Genomic DNA, 14,343 nt, shown 5'->3' with positions numbered 1-14,343 from the left:
CCAGTGCCATTAAAGCATGTCTAAGCTTTATTGTCCCTTGCTTTATCTCAGATACACCTGACCCCCTGCTTTAGCCCTTTGACCCTCTGTAATGTTACTGCACAGACGACTGTATCCTCCGCTCTGTTGCATATTACATTTCACACCAGTATTTCCTGTACCTCCAGTGACATTGTGCAGTAGTGACTAAAAAACAGAAAACACCAAATTACCTCAAAACTTTCAGTGTTTACAGAAATGTGCTATCTTGCCATTACATCACAGCATTTATTCTTTTTTTTTTTTTTTGCCGTCCACCTGTAACCAAAATATGCTTTCTTTAAATGGGAGTTGGTAGCAGCATATATTCACGCGTAACTTAATTCACATCTGTTTATGAATTTACAATGGCACAGTGTCACCTTGATGTGCACTACATTAATGGAAAGACAAGCTGCTAAAAAAAATAGTACTTGAAGAGTTGATTAGTGGAGCTGCCCATGAAGTGGGTGTATCAAGCTTCCTCTCTGGTCTGTTTTCTTCAGGAAGAGCCTCTCAATAATGTATCGGGATCCGTGGGCTGAGAGGCTCTGGAATGGACATATAGGGGCTTTGCTGATAAATTATTAAAGACCGAGAAACCCTCCCCCTTGGCAAACACACTTCACATGCAAAGGTGTACACACCCAGGTGCACTTTTCCTGGCATGTATGCATATGCACCTACTCATGCAAACGCACATGCCACCGTCTAGACTTCAAACACAACCTAACATGCACACACCAGTATTTAAGGTGAGATTCTGTGACCCTCTTTGTGGCTTTTGGCAGCACCCAGGCTGGGCTCTCTCTTTATCTCCACTCCTCAGAGAGCTCGTATTCAGGTCAGAGCCACCACCGTGCATAGCGATGGGGCTCGCAAACTCAAAGTGTCATAAAAGTGTAATACAGCTGACCTCAGCACTCACAACCTTGCAGTCTTAATGTACAGCAGTGAGGAAAAATAAACTGTTATTTTATGATCTTTTCATTAAAAGCTTGATTGAAAACCATGACTGTGTTTGACTTTTCTTTGTTTTGTGTTTCATGTCGGTGTAAATTATCCTGTTCATTCAGATAGATAATATCTGCTATTGTCTCCCAACTCGCAGGTCACATGTTTCTCTTCTTATTTCAGGTATTGCTACCCTGTGCAGTTTGCCTCAGGGTTAATTTGTGTTCATTCTATGGACATGCCAAAGTGACACGTGTTATGTGGTGGCTGTGTGCGTGTATATTTTACACCTGTGAAATGAAAACCTGTTGGCACTTTTCTTGATAGATAATAGATTCCTGCAAAGAGAATTTTAGTAACACTTGATGAGGGCCAACTTGTCACTACTTTCATATGCAGTTTTCCTGTATTCGACAAATGTCACGATTCTTAAGACGTTTGCTTTTTCCACATTGTACAACTTCAATTAATTTGCCACTGATGCACTGGTAATTAAATTATTTTCTGGCCTCTCTGTGCCTCTTAAAGTTATCTTATGATTCCTTGAAAACTCAGTCAGAGCTTTATCGCTGACACATATAGCTAACTGTAGTTTGGATTAGTAGTAACTGCCCCAATTGCTTTTGGACCAGTGATAAACATTACAAAAGTCTCTAATGTGGCAAAGGAAAAAAGTCTTGACAGTCATGAAATATGCCAAACACAGGGATACCGCTCTGGCTTTAAGTGCTCACAAGAAAACCCTTTGAGTTGCACATTAGACAATATGCTGCAGGACAAACCAATAAAAAGGTGCATTAACAGAACATGGCCTTAATTCTGTCAGCACTGAAGTCCTGCTTGCATCAGCTGTCACATATGATTGGATTATTGATGCATTATATGTTTGCCACCAGGTGATCAGTATCCAATCTTATTCATATATGTGTTTTAGGCAGCCTTTTATAAACTGTCTCTTACTTTGCTCATTCTCAAACATCAATGCTGATGGCTGTGTAACTGGCTGCACTGCCCCAACTTCCTCTTCATGTCATTTAGGCATCAGTGTTATCTTGATAAGCTTATGTCCATGTACATTTCTGCATCTGGTGCTATATCCTAAGTGTTAAGGGATTAGTTCTCTCAGCAGACCTCTTGTCACTGCTTGGATTTATCAGAAGCCCCCTCGATCAGCGGAGCCCTTTCCACCCAATCTGTATGGCCATCTGCAATAAATGGTAAATTCTTTGATGTAAGGGTTTCTGACTCAAATACATTCAGTTGGGAAATATAGACCTGTGAAGTGAGGGACAGGGGTAGACTAAATAACTTGACTAAACAATACCAGAGTCCTCGAGTGTTACCCTCTGTTCACACCAGCAGTCACCGAGCTAAAGCTTTATTTTTGACAGACTGATGTGAAAGGCGAATCAATCTTCTCAGTTTATGCAAAAATAAACGTGTATTCCCCAAAATGTCAAACTATTCTTAAATAAAATGTTTGAAAATATCAACTAAGCTAAACATGATGGATTTTGCCCAACTGTATTGTTGGGGTTTCTTCTATCGTCTCCGCCTCCTGTAGACAGACCCAGCTGTGGGAAACATTGGGCCTTTTCCAGCCTGTCTACAGCCCCTTCCCCCCAGTGTCTCTTTCACATATTCCTTTTGATGCCCAGGCAAGAATGCCCACGGCTGTGTGCTGCTGGCCTGCCCATCACTTAAAGTAAACACACACTTGCATAGATCACGCCCTCCTCAGGTATGTAGATGAGCTCTTTCTACCTTCTCGACTGCTCTCTGTTGGAGTTTTTCATTGCCATCCTTCCGTTATGTGTTTCTTCTGTTGATTCCTTGTCCCTAATTACGAAGTTGATCATTTCACTCTGCCATCCCCTTTCCTTCCCCCTTATCTCTCCTGCCTTATTTCTCATCATCCTGGCTCGGGTCAGAGTGTAGGGAGCTGGCACATTTATTGCTCTTCTGTGCCATTAGTAATGCACTGTGCCCCTAGAGGTGTCACATGCTAAATGACCCTGAAAGGGGGTCGCTGAGAAACAATGGCCCTGGTGACGATAGCCCTACCCTGCCCTCCCCCACCCGAGCCCCTTTCTCCCCTACCACCAGCACCAAGTAAACACAATAGTGAAAGCATACAGGGGTGGGTGGGTGGGTCGGTACAGCGTGGACATTACCCACAGCAAAGACCTGCAGTGCCTGTTTGCCTGCAAGGGGTCATTCATGTCGAGTGCTGTTTTGGCTCCTCGAGAGCAAGCATGGAGTTCAGCAGATTCAAATGCTGTGTCGCTTTTAACTGGTGAAGAGCGAAGAGAGAAATTCCTCAAAGTGCCCCCACTTCTCCCCAGCTTTTCTTATCCCAGTGGGTCTGTGAGCATGAGTGGAATTTACCAGGGTCTGCCCAGGTGGGTCCAGGCTTGCCTCTGCTTGTCTGGGATGGCCCTCTATAATCTGAGGAATGTGAATGAGAGATGCCTGACCTGCCCATGGTGGGCGAGGGAGATGGACAGCGTCTGTTATAAGTGGTACACACACACACACACACAGGCATGACCCACACCCACCTTTATCTCCAACACCAGATGACCTCCTTGTCTCTATGCTGATATTAAACAGCAGGGCTCTAGTCTTGTCACTGGTTCTGTTTTAACCTCTGTGTGAGGAATAGTTTGACATTTTCTGAAATGTGGTTATTTGCTTTGTTGCTGAGAGTTATATGATAGGATCAATACTATGCTCATGTCTGTATGTAAATATAATGCTACAGCCAGCGGCTGGTTAGCTTAGAATGGCCATGCAAATAACCCTGTAAAATCAAAACTTCAAGTTTTGGTGCGGATTAAACAAAAGACATATAACATGTTAATTAGTGAGCTTTAGAGGTGCTGGAAGGAGGATTTTGTCACATTTTGATGGAGCCAGGCTAGCTGTTTCCCTGTATTTCCAGTCTTTGTGCTAAGCTAAGATAGCCGACTGCTGGCTCTCACTTCATATTTACCACACAGATGTGAGAGTGGTATCAATCTTCTCATCTAACTCTGCAAGAAAGTCACTAAGGATATATCTTAAATGCTAAACTATTCCTTTAAGGTTCTGATTTTTGCCCTGAAATTTCCCCTTAAATGTGTTTATCAGAATACATGTTTCTCTACTCTTTTTGATATTATCAAATTATTCCAGCTGACACTATAGGATGCTTGAGTGAAATATTCATGTTCAGTGGGTTTGAGCCATACTTGGAAAAACAATAAGATTTTATAAAAATAGAGACACTAGAGGTTTAAGAGACGTGTAGTTTCCACACAACGTATTTCTACATTTGTTATGTATAAAGTTCCACCTGTTCTGTGATCAGGTTTGGTATGATGTAATGCAGAAGTAAAAAAAAGATTATTGGCAGTGAGGACTATGCGTGCAGCTGAATGCAAAGAGTCTTCTATTGGTCCAAAGTTACCAGCTGTCTACTAACCAGATTGATAAACCCCTCTAGAGAGAGAGTGGATCACCCACAAGTAGAATTTATGCATTCTGATCATGTGTGCATATATCTTCAATGTTTTGATGCACATCAATTATTAACAATGTGTTGAGTTAATGCCTCGGAGCCCCAGGTTGCCTGTACAGGCATTATAAGACCCTGCTCCTGGTAGAGCAGGGGAGAGATACAGGGAAATGTTGGTTCACTGCTACTTTCTCCTCTGATACAAAGTTCTGCCATGTACATCCCCGGTTCCAACACTTCGTTTCTTCTTCATAGCTGCATCTCTTCATCTCCCTGCCTCTGCCGTTGGGGCCGTTCCCTCTATCCATGTAGTTAACCATGCCCCCCTCCTTCTCCTTCTTCCTCGGGGAAGAGTGCAGTGGATCCTATCCCACTGGGGAGACACGTGTCTTGGCACAAACGGCAATGCTGCAGGCAGTGTATATATCTCCATTTGTGTAGGATTTCATTGATTTTTGCTATGTGAGTGTGCAGATGTATGTATGACAACACCTTGCTTTAGCCCTGTCTCATTATTTCATCTCCCATACACACACCCTGACAGTGCTGGTCTCATGATGGTGCAGTACAAGGATTCGCCCTCTGCATCAATAATCCATCAGTATTGATGGGGACTGAGTACACTCTGAGCATCAATACCTGATCTTAAATTCAGTTGGTCTGTTTATGGAGCATAGTGGGGGGTGTCCAAGGCCTGTGTTGCAGGTATGGCAAGAAGACAAGGCCAAAATAGGCACAGATGGAGTGAACTGTATGGGATATACAACTGAGAATTTGTGTAGTGATTCTTGCACTCCTGGAACTGTGAGGATTTCTGGAAGAGCGTTAGATAAACCTTGTCCTTCTTCAACACCTATGGAATCACTTCAAAATCCAGAGCCAGGTGCAGCTTAGGCCTCTCTTTCAATGCAAAACAAAATACAGTACCTATGTATCTGCCTGCTTCTTTCACCCTTTTTTCTTCTCCCACTCAAGAAATTAATCTTTTTTCTCTCTTTTTGTACCCTTCTTTTTTTTTCTTTATTTCATGAGGCCTCAGCCTGAATTGAACCAGGACTGCTGAGTCACCGAGCGCTTGACGGTGAAAGGCAGAGAAAGAGAGCAGAGAGAGAAGGGAGAGATGAAGGAGAAAGAACTCGGCAGGTGGTGGGCACCGCCGCAGCTTCAGCCTGCAGAGTCTTTTCAGCTGGCACACAACTGCTAGGCTGCCACAGAGGCCCTGCTTTCCATCAGAATATTCCCCCTCTCTTCCCCCTCTTTAAACGATAAACGAGGAGAACAGGCTTGGGCCGGAATAATAGGATCCTTTCTTTCTGCCTCTGCCATGTGTGAGGACAGGAACAATGGCAGGGACCGGGAGGGGAAATGATTCAAAGTGAGATTTTCACCTGCTCCCTTCAACCCCGGCTCTACTCCTTTCAGTGCATGCTAATGCCAGTTCATTTACAAAGTAGTACTGTAAGCTGTAACACACAGGCACACACAAAAAATGCACAGATTCTTTTTTTCTCTTTGTGATGGACAGTTTAGATTATTGTGCTCCAAGACGTCCATTTCGGTAATCATACTCATTATCATCATTATCCCATTTTCAGAGCTAAATAAGAATTAGAGACTGGCTGACCTGCTTCGTGGTACAGTCTCTGTTTTTGGTTTTTGTTCAGTCAGAATGGCAGTTGTGGATTTTTTTCGTTTGAGAGAAATCACATTTTCTTTCAGTAGACTTCCTGTCGTCTGTAAAAACATTGTATTCCTTATGTCCCGATCCACGGACATATAAGAGGGCTAGATACTCTTAACAGTTTGAAACATGTCTGTGATCTATTCCTGAATAACTTATGTCTATGAAGTCTTACTAAGAGCTTCCGTTTAGGGCTGAAAATTTAGCTGATTCATTGACAAAATAATCTCACCTCAAGGCCCAATTAGTAGCCGTATCACACAGGCTGTGTTCAAAATCACTCCCTCACTGACTCATTCACTCACACTACTACAGCAATAGGTGCTCAGTTGTTCATTGAGACTTTGGATACTTGCATTGTGGGATTGTTAGCAGAATGATGAACATGCCATGGACACTACTCCTCTTAGTTGTTGAGGATATTATATAGACTATAGATTTGCAGAAACTCAAATAAAATGGCGTCCAGTAAATACAGTGTTCATTACAGTAAGGGAGTCCTTTTGTTTCAGTTGTTGGGGACCTGTAGATCCTTCAAGCATTTCTCATCCATGTTGGCTTGAAAGTTGAAATTCAGCAGCAGCAGTTGACAAAAAGTAGTTAAGTATTAATGAAAAAGAATTTAAAAAAGTAAATATCTGGGCAGACTCATGATTATCAGCTGATGAAGATCATGAACAGACACTGAGGTGAGATTGTTTTGTCAACTCTCAAGAGTGAACTTTGAAACACAATTGATCAGTGAATCACAATCATCATCAATCTTTAATGTCATTTATCATTCAGAAATGCCAAGCAGACTCTGGTTCCATCTTGTTTATTATGAGAATTTGCTACTTTTCTCTCTCTTTATAATGCAAATTGAATATATTAGAGTTTGGGACTCTTTATCACACAAAAGGAGCAAACTGAAGACGTCACCCTGTACTCTGGGAAAACACAAAAACAACAACAACAGATTAATTGAAAATGAAAACATTATATTAAAGCCACATTTAGGGCAATCATCAAACCCTTCCACAGCACAAAGTGTCCTCTAAATATAAGGTCATCCCCTGTTTGCTACTGTTTCATTCTCTACAATGAGATATACAGCACAATCAAGTCATAAACAGTGGAAGGATATCATGAGAGGAATTTGTCTCCAAGTAATCAGCGTCATGGCGTATGGGCAAACTCATTTGCTTTCTAATCTCCTCCCCTTTGTACTAATTTGTTTATCTCCTTCCCTCTGTGTGTGTGTGTGTGTGTGTTTATATTGCGGTTGTAATTCCCTTTGGTGGTGAGTGAATTAAAACTTGCTCCTAATTTATCATTCACTGGCTGACTTTGAGTGTTAATCAGAGTGTGCATATTAACACTCTGAAACACTCACACATGCACAGGCACAATCACACAGATAATCTTGTGTGGAAAACAGCAATTCAATTACTGGCTTCTGCTGCTGCTGCTGCTGGTGCTTACATACAGTGAAACATGAATGTTCATTTAATAACACGAGTGTGACACTTTTATTACATGCCTCTATGTTTAACTATGTCAAAAATCCATTAAACAAAACAGCTTAAAACCGAAATGTGCATTCACAATAAGATTTTACATAAAAAGAAGGATTTATTTCTCTCTTTTATATGAGTTTAAATGCTTCCCTTATGCTACAATTATCGGTTGTTTCTGACACTACATGCAAATCAAAGCAGCGTGTGAAAGAAGAATAAAAAAACATCTAATTTCAGGGTTGACTATATATAAAGGAGTTAATGACAATGATGGCATGAAAGAGCCTTGGAAGATGTGGTACTGTTAGAAGATCAAGAAGTGACTCTGTGAAGAGACACATGATTCAGTTTCTGAGAGATTTTTCTTCTTTCCCTTTTGCTGCTTATTAAACGCCCAGAGGACGTGGAGTAAAGGGATCCTCTATACAAAGCTGTTACATGGGCTTTACATGTGAAAATAATAAGCACATTGTTGAATAAAAGGCACACTGTCATGTGTGTAAGTACATGATGAAATTTGTTCTTCCGGATCAGCTTTTAGTTTTTGTTGGGTTGTTTTACAACCCAAACCCAAACCCAAACCCAAACCCTAACCCTGGGTTAAGGTGTTCATGCTACAGGCCTGTCAAAACCGTAACATGCACATTTAGTCAACATTTGTAGCTCAGTTCAATAGAGCAGATAAGCAAATAATGAACTGAATTATTTGCCTTTCTTTTGGCATCCAAGACATTATATTAGCATTTCTTTTTATCTTTGTGGGTTAGAATTGGTCTGCTTTTACAGACTAGCCACCAAATTAAATGCTTGTCTTACCATCAGTGCTAACAAAGATTTAATTGTTTCACTGTTAACCTTTTCCTCATATTTTCTACTTTATTTATTATCATGAATGGGTGCCCACAGGGTGATTTATGGTTGTTAACAAAAATATTAATAATCACTTTTATTTGCTAACACCTACATTTAGATAGTGTCTTATACACCATTTTATTAAATGTTTATGTACTGCTTATAAATGCACCATTTATTTTGATGCTTCATGTATTTACCTCTTTTGTGTTATATTTACTTTTAGAGAATGAGATGTTTGTCTTTAATTGCATACAAATCAGCCATGGTAGATTAATGTTGATTGCAGTTTATTCTATTATGTTGTGGCCTACTGCATCATCTGAACAAACCTGTCAATAACACAGTTGTTTTTAAGCATTTAGGAGCAGAAGGTTCTCCGTGGCTGTTCTTAACAGACATTCATATTCCTCTTTTGGCTGGTGTAGTTACTGATCATTATTTGTAAACTAGTTTCTCCAATCCAATCCCTTTCTCACCCATCTGACTCATCCACAGACCTCAATGCTATCTCCTCTCCTCTCCTCTCTGTCTGGTTACATAAGGTTCGTCAGAATACCTCCTCCTTCCCCTAACATTATACTTTACGCCTCAGCTCCTGCTGTAATTGGACAGAATTTGATCTGCTTCTCTTTCTCCTTTTTTTTCTGTCTTCTTTTTCCATATTTTCCGATTATCGTTACTTACTCATTACAACTTGTCTTGCTCTCTTTCCCCATAATACAATATATTCAGTTTCTTTTTAAACCTTTGTTCATTGTCTCTGTTGCTCTCTCTTGCCCCTTTTTCTTCCACTCTCTTTTGTGTCTTTACTTTGTGTTCAAAAGCAGAGGAGGTCCAGGGACAGAGAAGAAGAGAGGAGTAGAATAAAGGTAAGGGCTGTGTGTTACAGGGCAGGGGGAGAAAAGCTCCCTTGGGCACAGAGCTACACCCTTTGCCCTGAAGCCACCAGAGTGCATTGTGGGAAGAGGTTCAGTGGCAGTCTCACCCCCCGGAGGGACGGTGATTAGGCTGTTTGCTTAGTTCCTCACAACAATATGTAATATTCATGCAGCCATGTATAAAGCATATCTAGCTAATAAACAACTAGTAACTGAAACAAAATGACACAAAAGTTTTTTTCTACATTAACTGACATGTTAATAACTAAATACCACTAATGGAGAACTATGTAGCTGATTAAACCCATTAATATATAACATCTCAGGTTGGATAAAGTCTCATTCTTTTAATATTATGACTAATATGAGCTGAATTTACTAATATGGTACAAAATAGTTTGTGACTCATGGTTGAAAGGGTTACGTTTATTGAGTTGTAGACTAAAAGACACAAACAAGTGCATAGTGTCTTCCGTAAAGTGTGAAAAAACCTAAAGCTGACAGTGTCATTGTGATGTCTTGAGGGTTATTTCGACTTGAGGTTGAAACTTTTTACACATTTTAACAGAAAGCTGGAGGTGAGGGGTTTGAAATAAATAATGAATATAGATCTGGATATCTTTGTCTCCTTTGATGGAGGTACTAGAGTATAGTAGAAAATATTTTGAATGAAAAGGTGTCTTCTGTCTGTGGGTGTACCTCAACAAAAAGCATGTTCACTGTATTATTTATTTATTTAGTTTTGATCACTGCAGATCATTTTCAACTTCCTCATAGATAGAAATTCAATTTGGTTTGCTTAACGCTGATACAACATTGACAGAAAGTGCAACCGTGCCACTTTTTTGTATTAAGTCATTTGGTGAACTGGGCTGTGCTTTATTGCTCTGGGTCCATCTCTCACTTCATTTTTTCACCCAGGCAAGAATCCTAATCTGTTCCTACTCAAAAACCTTTGCACTTTCACACGTTATGCCACAGTTAGCCTGCTTTACATGCAGTTGCATATATTTCATGAATATCAGGGAGCCCTTAGAAAAATGTTGCATTGACATATAAAATGAGGCTGCAGCCACCACTGAAAAGGGTCATTTAAAGATTTAAGGCACCCGGAGTGGGTCTAATAACCTAAGAGCTGTGCCTGACCCTGTATTCAAGACACCATTACTATGCTAATGCTTACACAGCAATTGTGGCAGTATTGTTCGGTAAAGACTTCCTTGAGCGTGTGTGCATTAGAGATGGGGGGTTGTATGTAATGAGCATACATGTGTACATTCGTGTGTGTGTGTGTGTGTGTACCATCTACAGTTTTTGCCTCGTGGAATCAGATACTTCCGTGTCTGATGCCTTCCAGGAGATAATGGAGCCCACAGTGAATGAGTGAGTGGCAGCTTCTTACAGAGCCCACAGATTCATCAGCTCTTTCTTCGTTCCCAAGTTTCTCCATGCCCTCCCCCAAGCCTCCTCTCCTTATTCTCGGCTTATAGTGATTGGCTGGGAGCAGGAGAGGATGTTATAGTGTATGAATAATTGAGGAGGGGGAGAGAAAGAGAGAGGGAGAGATGTGTAAACTGACCCTCTGCTGTCCTCACCCATAGCCAGCCCTGCTCAGGAATCCAAATACAAAACCTAGGTATCAAAATATACCTGATACTTATTAGAAAGGGTTAAAGATAGATAGAGCTGAATGGTGATGTTGGATTCCCCTTTGAAACATGTTTTAGTTCAGTGTTTGAGTGTGTGTGTGTGTGTGTGTGTGTGTGTGTGTGTGTGTGTGTGTGTGTGTGTGTGTGTGTGTGTGTGTGTGTGTGTGTGTACGTATGTGTGTGTGTGCACGAATGTATGCACTTTCATTCAACCAAGGGTCAGTTTGAGGTTGCATTGCACTTACCCTCCCACTCCCACGAGACCACCACATTCTGCAGCTGTACATGTCCGTGTGTACGAGTGTGTGAAAGAGAGACTGGGTAAGTCAGTGAATGAGTTTTATGCCCTCCTGGTTTCTTTTAAGGATCACAGAGAGCCACAAAGGAAGAAGAGATTGTTGCCATGCAGGCTTGACCCTATTCAGCTCCTGAAAGATGTGGAGTGGCTCCGGCAAGGGCCGGTGCAGTCAGTCAGACTGTGTGAGGCTGATGGGCACTGGAGGTCCTTGAAGGCAAGTAAACACACCATACACGCTCTCACTATTTCTAGGTTGCCATGGTTTCTGGGGAATGTCGTTGGGCAAGTTGAAGCACATCTCTGGTAATTCCACCCTGCCTGGCAGCGATACTGTTTGTGTGTTTCCCTCTGTGTGTGTGTGTGTGTGTGTGTGTGTGTGTGTTTGTGCATGGCAGGCAGGACGGTAAATCTGCTGTGGCTTGCAACCTGCAAGTGGAGTCCAGATTTCACATGAGCGAAAGACGAGGAGCTTATCTATTTAGTGTTAATATGTTCTTCCACAGCAATATCAATTTTCCCCAGATGAGCACAAATGAAGTGTGGATGATGTATATCTATAGAAGCATTGGTACAATGAGACATAAGACGGGCTCTGCGCAATCGATTAAAGCAAACATTTCAGCTTCTCCTTTGTATTACTCAGTGTAACGCTTTGAAAATGCTATGTATAATTAACATGACATAGCTACAGTGTTAATGATTATCGATTTAGTGTGGCAGTGAGGGTGTTGGTCATAAGACCCTCTACTGTGGCATTTCTTCATGTCGTGTCATTGGTCAGTCCTCTTTGAATGACCCCTGATGGCTCTTATTCAGAACAAACAGCCACCCCTGCCTTGTGGTGACCTTTTCTCTGCAGATCATTATTTTTGCAGTGATCTGATAATTATAGTTTGGTTGAATTATTCCACTTTTTTTAAAGGATCATGCCACTTGCATGTTTGATCTTACTCAGTACAAATCACATATACTTTACATTGCATCTATACCTTCATAAACCATACTGTTTTAGATTTTTTTTAATGCATTTTTGAGCATACAGCTCTTGGTTTTTATTCTTTTATGTGTGATATGAAAATCAATTAGCAGACCTTTTTTAACTTGCATTAACTGTGTAATTCATTATAGTAAAAAATTAGGTTTTCATAATTTCTGTCAGTGTTTCAAATCAATTCAAATTCAGAATCTTCCCACTTACCTTGTGTCGTATTTTGTCATTTGGGTGAACTGACCCTTTAAACTCTATTACCAGACAATGGCAATGTCAATGTAATACATGTGAACAGATTTTATGTTCACTGTGATTGTTACAGCATTCAAATAAGTTTCTACAGTCTGCTAATTGATTTTTATAGGGACAAAAATGCATGAAAACCAATGGCAGACAGCAATGAAAAGAAAAAACTAATTCAACAAAATGAACAAAATAAAGTAAACATGATACTTAGTTCGCTTAAACTAGTAAGTAAACACCAGTGTAGTCTGATCAGGCTCTAAAGTCTTATGATGGGCTCTTGTATGTGTTTATACAAGTGTATGCCTGCAAGCCTATACTCTCCCTACAAATATATTCCACTATATAAAAGATAAAGTGGTACTCATTTTACCTCGCTTTTCCTGTCTCTGTCACGCATACACACACCTATGCATAAAAGCTGTATGTCCTGCAGCTGGGAAGTGGCCTCTTGACTTTGACTGTTAAACCAATAAAAGGCAACTTCATTATGGTCTCACCCCCAGCGATTGGACAGTTACACCGTGGCAATAAGTCGACGGGCAATAAAATCATGAGCTACCTCAAGGGGACAGATGAACACACTCACACACGCACACAAATAGATTTAATAATCCTAACTCTGGGTCTTTACACACACACACACACACACACACACACACACACACATACACATACACACACACACGCCCATTGGATTAAAGGTAAACTCAGCAATTTCTGAGTGTTTCCTCTACTAAAGCACATTTTCTTTTTGTGTTTCTTCGTGAGTCTGGTGAACCTCTTCCCCTCAAGACTAGACTCTACGACCCTAAACATACTGACAGGATTTGCTCCATGCTTCCTCTGCGGCCTTTTTCTGCCAACATTTAAAAGGGGTCAAGCTCTGTATCTGTGACTAACAGCAACAGTGTACACGGCGAATATCCCAAGCACTGCTCCAAACATTGCAGTTATCTAATATTTATGTCTTTTCCTGGTGGTTTTCCTCTAAAAGGTGACCAGTTTCCTAAAGAGTTTTCCTGTATGGGTATGCAGGCAGGATGCAGAGAGCAGAGGAGGGAGACGATTTAGCCTGGAATGGCTTTACTCGGCACACCTCAGCAGTTCTCTCTCTTGGTGGGGTCTCAGTGGCCCTCTCACCTCCTCCACTCTCCAATCCACAACACCCACCTTCCTCTTCCCTTAATCATAGTGACCCAGCCCACCTTGAGCCTATGTGCTTTAGCATACTCAGCAGTACTGTGGTAATCAGTAATCAGCCTATGGGTCTAAGCCTCTCTCTCCACACCAACAGCCCGGGCTCTTCAGTCATCTCATCCCAGTCAGATGGATGTGGGCTAAGCATCACTGTGCCTGCCTTTTGCTCACACAGGACGAGGCCAATGTTTTGTCAACCCCTTCAGACCCTGTGTCCATTACAATGGATGTCACATGACAGGTGCTTCTTTTTTACTTTTTGCAACATTTAACACCACTCGAACCCTCAAGTCCATTGAATTGGACGTTTAACAACCAATCAAACGGCAGTATAGCTTTGCTTGTTGATGTATGAAAAAAATCCACCACACGGAAGAGAGGCATGGCAGGGCTTCACCCCACACGTCGAAGTAAGGATCATTTTCAACAGTTTTACTCACATTTATAGATATTTGTGCCAAGATTTCATAGTTTTGATATAATATTGAAGGATGGAATGTATGAATAGAAGTGTAATATCACATGTTTCAGTGCAAGTTCTTGCACAGGATTTTTTCAAATATTCGTGTCCATTAGAA

Source organism: Dicentrarchus labrax, unplaced genomic scaffold, assembly GCF_905237075.1.
Source record: "Dicentrarchus labrax unplaced genomic scaffold, dlabrax2021, whole genome shotgun sequence".
Lineage (NCBI taxonomy): Eukaryota > Metazoa > Chordata > Actinopteri > Moronidae > Dicentrarchus > Dicentrarchus labrax.
The sequence above is the reverse complement of the archived record's forward strand: the minus strand, read 5'-3'. Positions refer to the sequence as shown.